Genomic DNA, 12368 nt, shown 5'->3' on the forward strand with positions numbered 1-12368 from the left:
CGACCGGCGTAGACTAACCGTTGCCGCAGCCGCGTGCTCGATGCTTGGTCCCTTCGACAACCACGATGCGGTGCGATGTGTATTTGGGGAAGAGGAGGAGGAGAAGGAGGGCTTAGTAAATCTGTGCGGCGGTGAGGGAATGTTGGTTTGAACAATGTGTGCTTGTGTCGCGAGCAAAGGATTAGGACAGGCCCGGGAATGAGGATGCATTATGCACTGTTATGAGGTTTGTCTTTGTTCCGTTCTTTATCGTACGGGGCTAGTTTCGTGTCAAGGACTTCCGATGCAAAGGGCTTCCTGTTCAATACTTAATTGTTAAATTAATTTAAACGTGTTGGGGTTTTTTCTTTGAAATTTTAAAAAACAAGTATTTGTTGATGGTTTTAAAACCGCGTTCTAATCAATGGCCTTGGACTTTTAAGTTTTGAAATTGTAAAACGTTTTAACTGATTTCGAAGAATTATTTTGGAAACTACAATTTTAAATGTGTCAATGGTGAACAATAATTATAAACTATAAGAGACAGGCCTTTTAACAGCAAAACTCTAATTAATATAAATTTGATGAAGCCTAATGCCATTAAACCCCATTCCTTGCAAAAGAGATGAATATGTTCGAGTAATACACTTTATCTTTTGTTCTCGATGGTCATCTCGCGAGACTTTCCCCTTAGTTGCGTGGTTTTCGGTAACGATGACTCATACTATGCATCGTTAAACGATAAACCTATCGCGTCGACATCATCATCTGCAAAACTCATCACACTAGTGGTAAACGCCTTGTGCTCGCGCCGCAGCACAAACACATCGCCTAAATCCCAGTTTAGTAGTGCGTACTCGGCCGGACCGAGCATGGAATGGGCGCGATTGAGCCGGTTTTCCCACGAGCGCAATCAAACGGAGACAAGTGGCTGGCGTTCGCGGACCATTTCCGCGTTACCATCAACCATAAAGAATAAATGCATTCTTAGAAGACGCATTCTCGCCCCCAGATTCCGCGAGAACGAACCGTTCCGCTCCGTTCTTTGGGGACTAAAAATACATTTGTCGATGCAGTTCCGCTACTCCAACCGGTCAACCCGTGGGTAAAGCAGGTTAGCGCATAACGACGACGTCGGCGACGCCAACGACGACGACTAGTGCCGGTTGGCAGATGGCACAAGTGGTACCGAGCACCATATCGCGAAAGAGGCCTCTACCGGAAGCCATCGACGTGGGCGATCAGCGTGTGAGATAGGGAGCGTGATTTTGCATACACCAGAGTAGCTGGAGGATGTTCATTGACATCGAACACTCCTCCCCCGGGGGGAAAGTGTTACTAACGGGCGTTCTAATGACCAACTCCAAGGGTGGCACAAGAAGGGTGTGGCGGCAAATTTCCTTTTCCCGATGCAGTAATGCCTGGTGGCCATCATTTTCCGTTTCAATTACCGTTCGGTGCCGCGGAGTTCTTGACTTTATTTTTGGATCGTTGGATTGGGGTTTTTATGCGATACGCGCGGGACTTGGATTGGATTTGCATTGGTGATCGTGCGTCGTTCCAGGGGAATGGGTTAAACGGCAAACAAGTATTGGGACGATTGTACCGAGACTGATCGAAGAGACAGACGAATAGGCGAGAAGAATGGAAATGATTCTAGAAATAGTGCTAATCTATTGACTCGCGCCGCTTCATGAGTCATTTCGATTTCAGATCACACTTTCCGATCAAGATGAGTAATCTGAAGGCATAGCAGGTGCCTGTGATTCAGCTACGGTTTGTCAGAGAGTTGTCCAAAGAATATGTGTCTTCCCGTTTTTCGCTTCATTGCGAAGTCACGAAGGAATCCACGCGCTCCTCTCAACGCTCTAGGGTGATCGATGGCGACGGCGAAGGCGACGACGAGAGACACTACTGCGATCGGTTGGGTGCGCGCAAATCTGTGAACCACCCATCGAATGCCAACGAGCTGTTACTGATTTATCGCTTTCCGTTTCCGACCAGACCAGACCAGACCAGTGCTAGACCGGGCCTTGCTTTCTGCCCGCGAGGATCTCCTTTTTCGGCTACCAAGACCCCCCCCCATTTCCAAAGGTTATGTTTAGTCAGCTTCAACCTCTGTTGTGTTATGCAGGTAATTAGCGACAGCTTCAGGCGTCCCGAATTGGGTGCTGCAATGCCTTGGGGTAGCGCCTTGGACTTGGCTACTTGGCAGTTGGTGAGCGTCTTCGTTTTGACAACCGATTAAATATTCCAACCAAACGCTCGCTCCAGGAGTCCCCGGTGCTGGGTCGCTTGGTCAGTCTTCCGGTTATGGCGAACGAAATGTTCGTTTCACATCCCAAGATGGTGCCGCACGCAAAATGTGACAATACGCATTGCAGGCGCCGTCGAAGACGAGTTTTGCCGCCAGTTCCGGTAGATGTTGATATTGGGATGTCGTTGTCGTTGTTGTTGTTGTCGGTTGTTTGAATCGCTTGCTTAACATACCCGCACCCGTACAGTGGCTCGATCGACATGACTGTCGCTCGACGACGGAATGGAGTCGAACGTCGATTTGACTCACTGCTGCGGCGTGCCGAGATAATTAACGATTCGTGACACATTCCGGGCGCATCGGTGACTGGAAGCGCCCGTACGGGATTAGTGAGCACCATTTGTCACGAACAGAATAGCTACATTGTTTACCGGCTACGCATAGTGCCAGAGTGATCCATTCCGTTGAGGGACTCTGGGGATCATTTAAGAATCTCCATAATAATCGACGCTTGAGGGGACGAACAGTTGGAGGATCCCCGTTGGTGGACGCTTTACAGGAAGCAAAAACATAACAGCATCATAACCGAAACCAATAAAAACCATCTTCGGAATGGTCTCCTGACGGTGGCAGTGGCGGCGAAACAAAAACCGGGAATCTTTTGGTTACATAAATCTCGCTCCTTGCACGTGACTGCCGAATGTGTCGATGCTCGGAAGCGAGTGTTTGTGCTGTGGTAGATTTTGTGGTTCCGGCCCTGGTGGTCGTATTTCTTAGCGACACTTCCTCACCATTAACCCTCGGCCCGGCTTCCTGTGTCAAGTGCTGGACGGTCGGTCGGTCGCGAGTCAAGTTCTGGCACGTGCCAGCACGCTGGTCCGCGTAGACTTCTTGTCTCCTAATGACGCTTCTGAGGGGATTGCATCTGGGTTTTTCAATCTGATGGAGAGAAACGACGATTCCGAAAGTGATTCCAGCCAACTACTCCAGCGCAGTGTAGTGGAGTGATTGATGGGTCAAAAGACAGTTCTAATCCGCATTAAATGCGTGTAAGTCTTAGTGCTATCCGTGGTGATGTTACTGATTGAAATGCTCAATTTATTCAATTTGAGATATAACCGGGATGTTGTGGTGGTCTGTTGGGTCCAGGACAAACATATCTCAATCCCATTAAAAAGTATTCAAGGCAACGTTATGCTGCGTTCGTTGTCAGGTCATTAAAAGATGGAAAACTCTCTCTGTTCCCGTCTCTTGCCTTTCCAACAGATTCTAACAGGAGTGCGGAACTGCGGTGCGAGCAGTTCCCACTCAAAATTACCACCAGACAGATCCGTAGGTGGAAAAGACAAACAAACATATTTAGCTGAGCGGAACAGTGAAAACATATCCGGAAAAGCGAATGGAACAACGCGCAACTCGCGATGATAGCTTCTGGGAAATGGGAGAAGTAAAAAATCGGAAAACATCATCAAACACAGAACAGACTCACGCATCACGGGACTGCCAGACCGAGGCTATGAGGTATCCAAATTTAGAGGAACTTCTCTTCTCCTTCCCGTTACTAACCTGTTTCGGTTGCCACGCCACGGCCTCCTCCTCAGGAATTCTTCTTGCAGATCCTAATGATTCGCAGACGAATTGTTTAGATTAGATCTGTATCCCTCACACACCGGAACACCACACTCCGGTGGAGCACACAATTTTGCACAAAACCAGCACGAAACACGTGGTGCACGGTGGTCCACACCGTACCGGACGTGGCCACGACCGAACCGAACTGATAGCGACGGAGTGAACGAGGGAGTCGTCCGCAGAAGACCCCCGGGGAAGACCGGGGCTGCTGACTCGGTGTCGCGCGCACGCGTCTTCACCCTCTCTCGCTCTATCTCTCTTCCCCTTTTGCTCGTCCTCTAACGCTGTCTCGCTCCCCGTGACGTCTCCTGATGCTGTTGATGAATGAAATCGTATCGTACGGGAACGTTACGTTGCTGTAGCGTCCATCTCGTCGTCATCGCGCCTGATCCCTGCTGCTGCTGCCGCCACCGGATGACGTTACCATGGGAACCGCTTCGAACCGGAGCACCGTACGGAACGAGGTGAACGGTTTGGGAGTTTTTTAACGGCATTGACCTGAGCTACACGAGGGGACGCTCTCCACGAGGTGGTTCCACCAACGAGAGTGAAATTATTTGATTGCCAGCCTTCCACAACACCCAGCTGCTACCTCGCGATAGATTCCAGTACCGTCGTCGCCGACTAACGGAGCCGCGCCCCTCGGTAGGGTTTGATAACGTGTGGCTGCCGACGACGACGACTGCGTAAACGAGCACCAACGGTGCCCGGATTCTGTGGGACGACGCTAACAAGGACTCGACATGGCAGGGGACTCGCTGGCTCTGAACAGTCAGGAGGGGCAGGTTTGCAAACAACAAGGTACAACAACAACTACAACAACAACACCCGGCGCCCCACGACGATTCGATGTTGCCCTGGTCTGGTTCTGATTTACGGACAATGTACTCACCGAACAAATGAGCTGTGAGTGATGAGATGCACTTTAGATTTGCAGCAACGCTGCACGAACATAACGGTTATGCACGGTATAGTAATGCACGCTCGCCGAGGGTGATTGGGAATGTAATTGAGTTAGGAAAAGGGAACTTCAACCGTTGGCGGCTCCATCACGTAAACTGCCACACGGTTGGGTTTTGGGGAAGCATTTGAATCGATACTTGGGAGCGTTGAGTGCATGGATAGGGGGGGTACCCGTCACGGCCATTGCCACGGGAGAATTTACTATCAAATCTAAAATATTTGTTCTCGAGGAAGTGGGCTGGTTATGTTTTGGGGGATGGAGTGTTTATCAGACCGGCGAAGGATGCCTGCATTGTGGAACGAAGCGATAAACACGTTTTTACGCGTGCATCCATGGCGATGGATGGAGGGGATGTTTTAAATATTTGTTGGGGGAGAAATTCAATTACCTTAAACAGAAATGCGTTTATTTCTAATTATCATTTACGAAGCTCCGGCGTCAGCTTGTGTTAATGGTTATGAACGGTGCACGCGTTGATTAATCGGGCAATCATAGAATTGCACCTAGCTAAAATTTAAATATAATACACATTAAGTATTCTTCAATTGAATTGTACGAAAAATAGTAACAAAAAATTAAGCAAAACCAAATAAATAGGAATAGCTAATGTTTAAAAAAAAGTCCGCGGATAATGGCTCATTCATCTAATTATAAGCACTTTTGTATTCAATAACTCTTTTCTCTTTGGTGGTTTATTGTGTACTGTTCGTAAATTCGATACTGCATCTTCATCGTCAATAAATTAATAAATACGTCAGATCATCTAAGCAGAACTTTTAATTTTCGCGAACATCTGTGAGCTTTGCACGTCTTATTAACACTTTGATTATCGTAGTGATAAAATTTTTTGGAACCAGTGAGGTCGCTTGGAGATGAAATAACACAACTGACATTGGATTTGAAACGTTCAGTTTGTTGAAACTCGCGCGATAAGACAGTTGCTTGATACTGAGTTAGGCATTCGGATGTTCTGTTCTGTAATCTGCGATTGAAACATTTAAAGGGAGTGTTCGGAGTGATTTGCATAGCATTTGTGTTACTGACTCTGGCAACAAAAAAGAGTGTAACAGCGTCGTGCAAAGAATAAATCAACCATGGAGATGAGCAAGCGGGAAGTTGGATTCTTATTTTTGGCTTTCAGCATTTTTGTGGCCGTTATTGTGTTTTTACGAGCTCATCCAAAAGGACAGCAAAATACCGGACCTTATCGGTCCTGCAGAGATGTGCCCATTAAAGTATCAGGAAAATCTGACATTCGTGTAAATGACAAAATGGATTCGTTCGTGGCCTATTGCGAGCAGGAAAAATACGGTGGAGGTTGGATGGTCATTCAATTATGCTCTGCCGGATCACTTAGTTTCGATCGTAACTGGGCTGACTATCGCAATGGATTTGGTGATGCCGATGGCGAGCACTGGCTAGGTCTCGAAAAAGTTTATCAGTTTACGAAGGAGCGCGAATGTGAGCTGTTGGTTGAGATGGAGGAATTCGATAAAACTTACAAATACGCAAGATACGACACATTTGGTATCGGGAGCGAAAGCGAGCAGTATCGACTGATAACTCTGGGCACGCATAGTGGAACAACAGGAGATTCACTAACATACAACCGAGGAATGAAGTTTTCTACTCCAGATAGAGATAACGATAATAAAGATGACGTTAATTGTGCACAACGATTTAAAGGAGGCTGGTGGTTCAACGACTGCGGTTATGCGTTTCTGAATGGATTATATCGAAATGTTAGCAGGAAAGATGAGAAAACAGTGAGCTCGTATGTTGGTGGCAGCTATGATTTGAGACCTCTAACGTACTCCCGAATGCTTATTCGCCAATGGAACTAGTAAACCGGCAGTGTTGAGCCATTGTAATGGGCTCCCAAACAATAAATTCGTGTCCTTACGAAGAATAAATGATTTATGAAAACAATAAGCTGGACTGGATTGAATAATGATAACGGCTTCGTGCAATAGTAGAATTGAGCTGAGTTTTCAACAGGTTTTAACTTTCGTTAGCCAACAGATTGTTAGTAAAATGGGGAGATCGATATAAAAGCATACTGACGAAAAATCAATTGCAAATCCCAGCATTAATAAGCTGAACATATTTCCATTTCCATTTGTACAATCAACTCCCTCCTCCTCCCCTGAACCCTTTCTGATGATTGTGACTCGAACACCAAAGTTGTAGTGTCGGTCACAATTGGCCTTCCACTCAGCGATGCATGACGTATTATCATGCAGAACAGCTGCAGAATCTATTTTTACGTCGGTTTATCAAGTTTTTTAGTGGAAACGGCAAAAAATGGCGTGGAGCTACTCTCAAGGAAATCGTATTGGGGGTTTCGGTAAGCTCATTATCAGCATCAGCATGTACGGTTTTATTGCTTGCAGAGCTGGAAGGAGCTCCTTGCAGTGATTTGTGTACCATTTGCGACTTTGACTCAAGCAGAACCAGTTGTGGCATCGTTTTGCAAAGTGTTTGTCAGCCATGGAACGTGTAGTTTGGTGCATATTGGTGTTTGTCATCGTTTCTGTGATCAGTGATGAACCGAATTTACAAGCAGTGCATTATAATAACACAGTACCATCCAATGTATCGGGATCTGCTTGGGAAATGATCCTTTCCAGACTGGAATCCATGCAGCATCAGTTCCAACTGTTACAATAAGATGTTCAAGCGCAACAAAGTTTCTTCGTAAAAAATGAAGAACACCTAAAGCAGAGTCTCGATCTATTGGGTCAGATGCAGCAAGAGATGCAAAAGCAATCGCTGGAGGTAGTGAATGATCGAGAAAATATCTCGAAACGGCAATCAGAGCTCCAAGAAGCTATCGCAGACGTACGCGTCAAGTTAACGGATGATGTGTCGCAAAAATTAATCGATTTAAAAACAGAGTTGTCCACGCACCGAGCAGAAGCCAAAAGAAACCAAATCGCAAACGATAACCGTTTGGAGCAATTAGAGAACGATCATAAGCAAATGCGCACGCTATCGAAGATCTATCCTGGATCATATGAGTCCTGCATAGATATCCCAACGAAAACGTCGGGAATGTTTAATATCCGTGGAAAGCGCAACCAACAATTTTACTCATTCGTGGCCTACTGTGATGATTTGTATGGTGTAGGTAGCATGGTCATTATGCAACGCATCGACGGATCGCTTAGCTTCGACCGCAACTGGACCGAATATCGAAATGGATTCGGTGATGTCGATGGTGAACACTGGGTTGGTCTAGAGAACATTTATCAGATCACCACGGGGCGGAATTATTACTTGTATTTCCAAACACAGGACATTAACGGTGAATTTCGGACTGGCGACCGTTCTTTCGCCATCGGAAGAGAAGCGGAGGGGTATAAGTTAATATATGAAAATGGAGAGAAGTTTTCTACCGCAGATAGGGATAACGATGCTCATGCTAATGATAATTGTGCATATTCCGCGAAGATAGGCTGGTGGTTCAATAATTGCGACGATGCGTTTTTGAGCAAATACTATGCTTTGCAAAAATTTCCAGTACGAATGGTAATTCGTCCAAGTTACTGAAGGAAGCAAAGAAATCTTATGAACAATCGGATTGTACCGAAACTTAACAACTTTAAAAATATGGCAACAAACCAGTTATTTCAATAAAAATACACCTTACATGACTTTCTGAAAAATAAATGTTTCATGTTAATGACCAAGCATAAAACGATAAATGATGACGGTTTCGGGTAAAAATGGAATTGAGATACCGAATGAAACAGCTTTATTGTTCAGGGATTTGATGAAGAATTACCACGAAAGTTGAAAATTGAAGACAAAACCACGTTTACCGGTTTCCCTGCCCTTGTTGCTTTTCCCGCCGCGTGGCCCAATTTATTTTTTGGCCTTTCCTCTTCCCCACTTTCCTTGTCGTAATTTGAACTCCCGAACGCCTAGATGGCGCTATTGCAATTACAGTGCTTAGCAAAACGCTAGCTGCACTACAGAAAATAGGGTGCAGTTGGATGAGTTTAGGTTTTCTGCCGGCATTGAGAAAATAGCGGGAAAACTGTAACGTTGAGGTTCGTAATCAATTGTTTTTTAAAATAAATATTGTCATGAAAGGCAAGTATTTCGATCAACCATTAAACAAAAAACAACATAAAAAGCTGGTTGTGTTCTTTCTTTTTTAAATTTATGGACCTATCCGTATAATATGAAAATTACCACATCCTAAACAAAACTTTAAGCGTGCGTAGGCTGTAAGATTCGTCTTTTTCTCAAGAATTAATTTTATTTCGATATCGCGGCACGAAAATCACGCGGTCGTGTAGCAGTCGCTTTAAGGGTTAATTATTTAAAAATGTAACGATGAAATAACCGTTGGAATGTACCAGAAACTAAAATAGATAGTTAAGATATTCTAATGGCCCATTTTAGTAAATGAAAATAAACATTATATTATCGTTGATAGCCGTACCTTTTTGTCTGCATGCAGCAAAAGTTCATAAAAAATATCTGAATTTATTCTCAATATCCGAAGTTTGGCTATTCAGCTTTCAATTTTCTTCTTTAGCTGAATTAACATTTGAATCAAAACGAAATTCATGATTTATTCAATAAATAACATGGTATTCAATAAATAACAAGTAGAAAAGTTAGCACACGCTAAGCTGATCAGATAATGACTGTAAGCATTCCAACACAAGATTGGCATAATTTCTTGTACCTACTTTACTGTACCCTTAGATTAGTTACATGACGTAATAATAAGGCACTCCGATGTTTGAACAACGCGGTCAAAGGCCGTCCGAAAAAATGCTCATTATCAATCGGTTGCGTGAGATGTTTTGATTCCGGCAACGCGCCATAGATAGTGGAAGGAAGCGAGGTAGATTCGCATGTGCGCTAGGGTTGCTCATTTGTTCCGTTTGAAAGCGCGTTTGATAAGCGACGCTCGGCAACCGGCATCTCTACCGGCATGTTTTGCCGGAACCGGAAGGGAAACAAGGGTGGATCAGGCGGGAAAGGGTGGGAAACGTCAAAACGAAACACCCCGTCCCAACACGCACACTCGTGCGCCCGGTTCGTGTACGTACACGTTTGTTTACGTTCAGTTGGCACGCACACAGCGACAGCAGGCGTTCGAAAAGAGGTTCGCACCGAGCCGTTGCCGCCATTGGTTTCATTCAGCGGTTTTTCTTGGAACGCTGAGGAGCGAGAGCGAGGAGCGTGTGTCGCTCGTCCGTTTGAATTTTGAACTTTTCGCGGGTTTTGTCACGTGCGTGCGTGTGCAACGGCGGCAGTTTTGCATACATTTCTCCTCGACACCGACTTGCGTGGCTTTCTCTCCACTCCGGACGACCAAGGAGAGGGAGAAGGTTGTGAAATTTACGTGTTTTCTTACTACGGTGTTTTCGTCTCATGCTGTGTGTCGTCGTTACGTCGTGCCGTATCTGCGCGTGAAATCATAGTACACTGTGATCGTCCGGCTGCGTTTTGAAGTGTAAGTAGTGACGGATGCAACGGTGGATGTTGTTTGTCCTCTTCGCAAACAAAAGATCTAGTTCAACCCGCGCGTCGAGCGTCCTCGCGTGGCAAGAGTGTGTGTAAGTGCGAGACAATCGATCGAACGTGCGTGTGGCGGCAGCGACGAGAAGTCGTCGTCCTCTTGCTTTCGGTGCATAGAAACTGAGCGTTGAAAGAGAAAGAGGTTCAAGAGGGGGGGTTTTAGAATCGCCGTCCATCGCGTCCAACGGACACACCTGCACCCGTTTTGAATGGGCTGGATCGCCCGCAGCCTTTAAACAATAGCGCTCGACACACACGCAACGGCCACACGGACCTCGGACGGTTTGTATGCGTGGCCTGGGAAAGGTATTTCTTCATTACCACCTTCTCTCGCTCGGTCTCTCTGCGCCCATCTTCATCTTCCTCTTCGTGTCTTTTGTTTCTGTTCCGTTCTACCCTCTCCGTTCGTCCCATCTCATCATCGCTCGATCGCTCCGTTCTGGTACCGGCCAGAACTGGCGGCTGGACCACTTCATCAAGCATCAAGCGGTAGATAGTGGCCTTGGCGGTGCTAGTGGTGGTGGCGACGGCAAGAACGGGTTGTTGGAAATAGCTCAAGAACCGAGAAGAAATGCGCTGCGCAATCTAATTAACCTTCGAAGGCGTCGCTCTTTGGCCGGCCTGCCACGATCGAACATGAAGAATCGTTCAATTGTGAGCCTAACGCACACACTAGCGGGAGGAAGAGAGAGAGATCTTCTGATCATCATCATCATCATCATGAGGGCATGAAAAATGGGATTCTGTTTCGTTCCGGCTCATAAAAGAGTTGCTGATGGTGGTGGTGGTCAGCGCTTGAGTGCTGATGGGTAAATTAGTCATCTTGAACGATGATCATCTGATCGTGCATACAGGGCTCACCCTCGCGTTTTACGGGATCCGCAACAATTCAATCTTTCATTCGCCTTTTAAAGGGATTAGAGTTTCCGAGACTCACGAGTACGCGATCGACTCTTCCTAGTGTGAGTGTGGCGTTACGCATTTTTCTAGCGCTCCGGTGCTGATCCGGCGACCGTTTGGCATAATTAATTAGCGGATTATTAGTCGCGGAGCGTCATTCGATCGATCGATTCCCCTCAACTCCATTTCAATCGAACAATGTCGAAAGACCGGTGTGCGTGTGTGTATGCGTGTGTGTCGCCGCGGTTGGTTCCCACCGGTTGGACTTCGCTTTTACTCCTTTTGTTTGTGGCCTCGCGTGGCAGCAGCAGCAGCAGCGACCGGAATGGACCTGTTTTTGATGACGCGCATCAACCACGGTGGCGTCGTTGATGGCCGGCGACGGCGGTGGTGCAGCTGGTCCATCCGTCCGCCTGCTTATCGGACAAACCGGTTTCCCGGATGAGCCTCGAGTGGACGGGCGTGTGTCTATACGATCGATGGATCAACCCGGCGTGCGCGCGCGCCCGGCACGGCTCGGTCTTGATGGAACAGGTTCAGCACCGAGCGGATCGAAGTGAAGGATTTGTTCTCGATCGCTCCGGTCCCTTCCTCGATTCGTTCTAGCTAGCTTCGTCTGCCTGGGTGTTCTTATCACATCTTGACTGTATCCAACCAGCGCGGCACCGGCCCATGAATTCCTTTCCCAGCAGAGGCTAGAATGGGCCCCCTCGCGGGATCCGCTCATTTTGTCGCCGTCGAAAGTGGAATTTTATTTTTATTACGTCTTAATGGTGGCCGCATATTCGTGTCCGTCGCGGATCATAATTATATGGTCTCACCGTTTGTACCACTCTCGCCGTGCTTACCAGGCCGTCGTGCGCAGGATACGATCGCTCGCTGCCCTGTAATTAGGAAGAGATCGGTTATGCTGGGAACGAGTTCGCGATCCGGCAATGTTTGTCAACCGTAAATGGTTCGGTAAACAGTACGGCGACGGCGTTATCGAAGGACATTAAGGAGCGAAGAGTGTAATCAAGCCAATCGTGGAAAAGCAAACAGGACCTCACGCCAATGAACGATCCTGATTGTATGATCCAGGCGAGCGCTCTG

General features: G+C 46.7%; 1 protein-coding gene across 4 annotated transcripts in view; it reads left to right on the top strand.

Annotated features, from left to right (window-relative positions):
- Positions 1-10016: 10016 nt before the first annotated feature.
- LOC125951615 (probable G-protein coupled receptor Mth-like 1) overlaps positions 10017-12368 on the top strand; it is a 155948-nt gene continuing 153596 nt past the window's right edge. For 2 of the 4 annotated variants that reach the window (XM_049680569.1, XM_049680573.1), the window contains exon 1: positions 10017-10311. The gene's annotated coding sequence lies outside the window, so the exon portion shown is untranslated. Of the gene's footprint in view, positions 10683-12368 lie in introns of all 4 variants that reach the window. The other 2 variants (XM_049680571.1, XM_049680572.1) reach the window with 2 other exon arrangements.

This window comes from Anopheles darlingi, chromosome 2, assembly GCF_943734745.1.
Source record: "Anopheles darlingi chromosome 2, idAnoDarlMG_H_01, whole genome shotgun sequence".
NCBI lineage: Eukaryota > Metazoa > Arthropoda > Insecta > Diptera > Culicidae > Anopheles > Anopheles darlingi.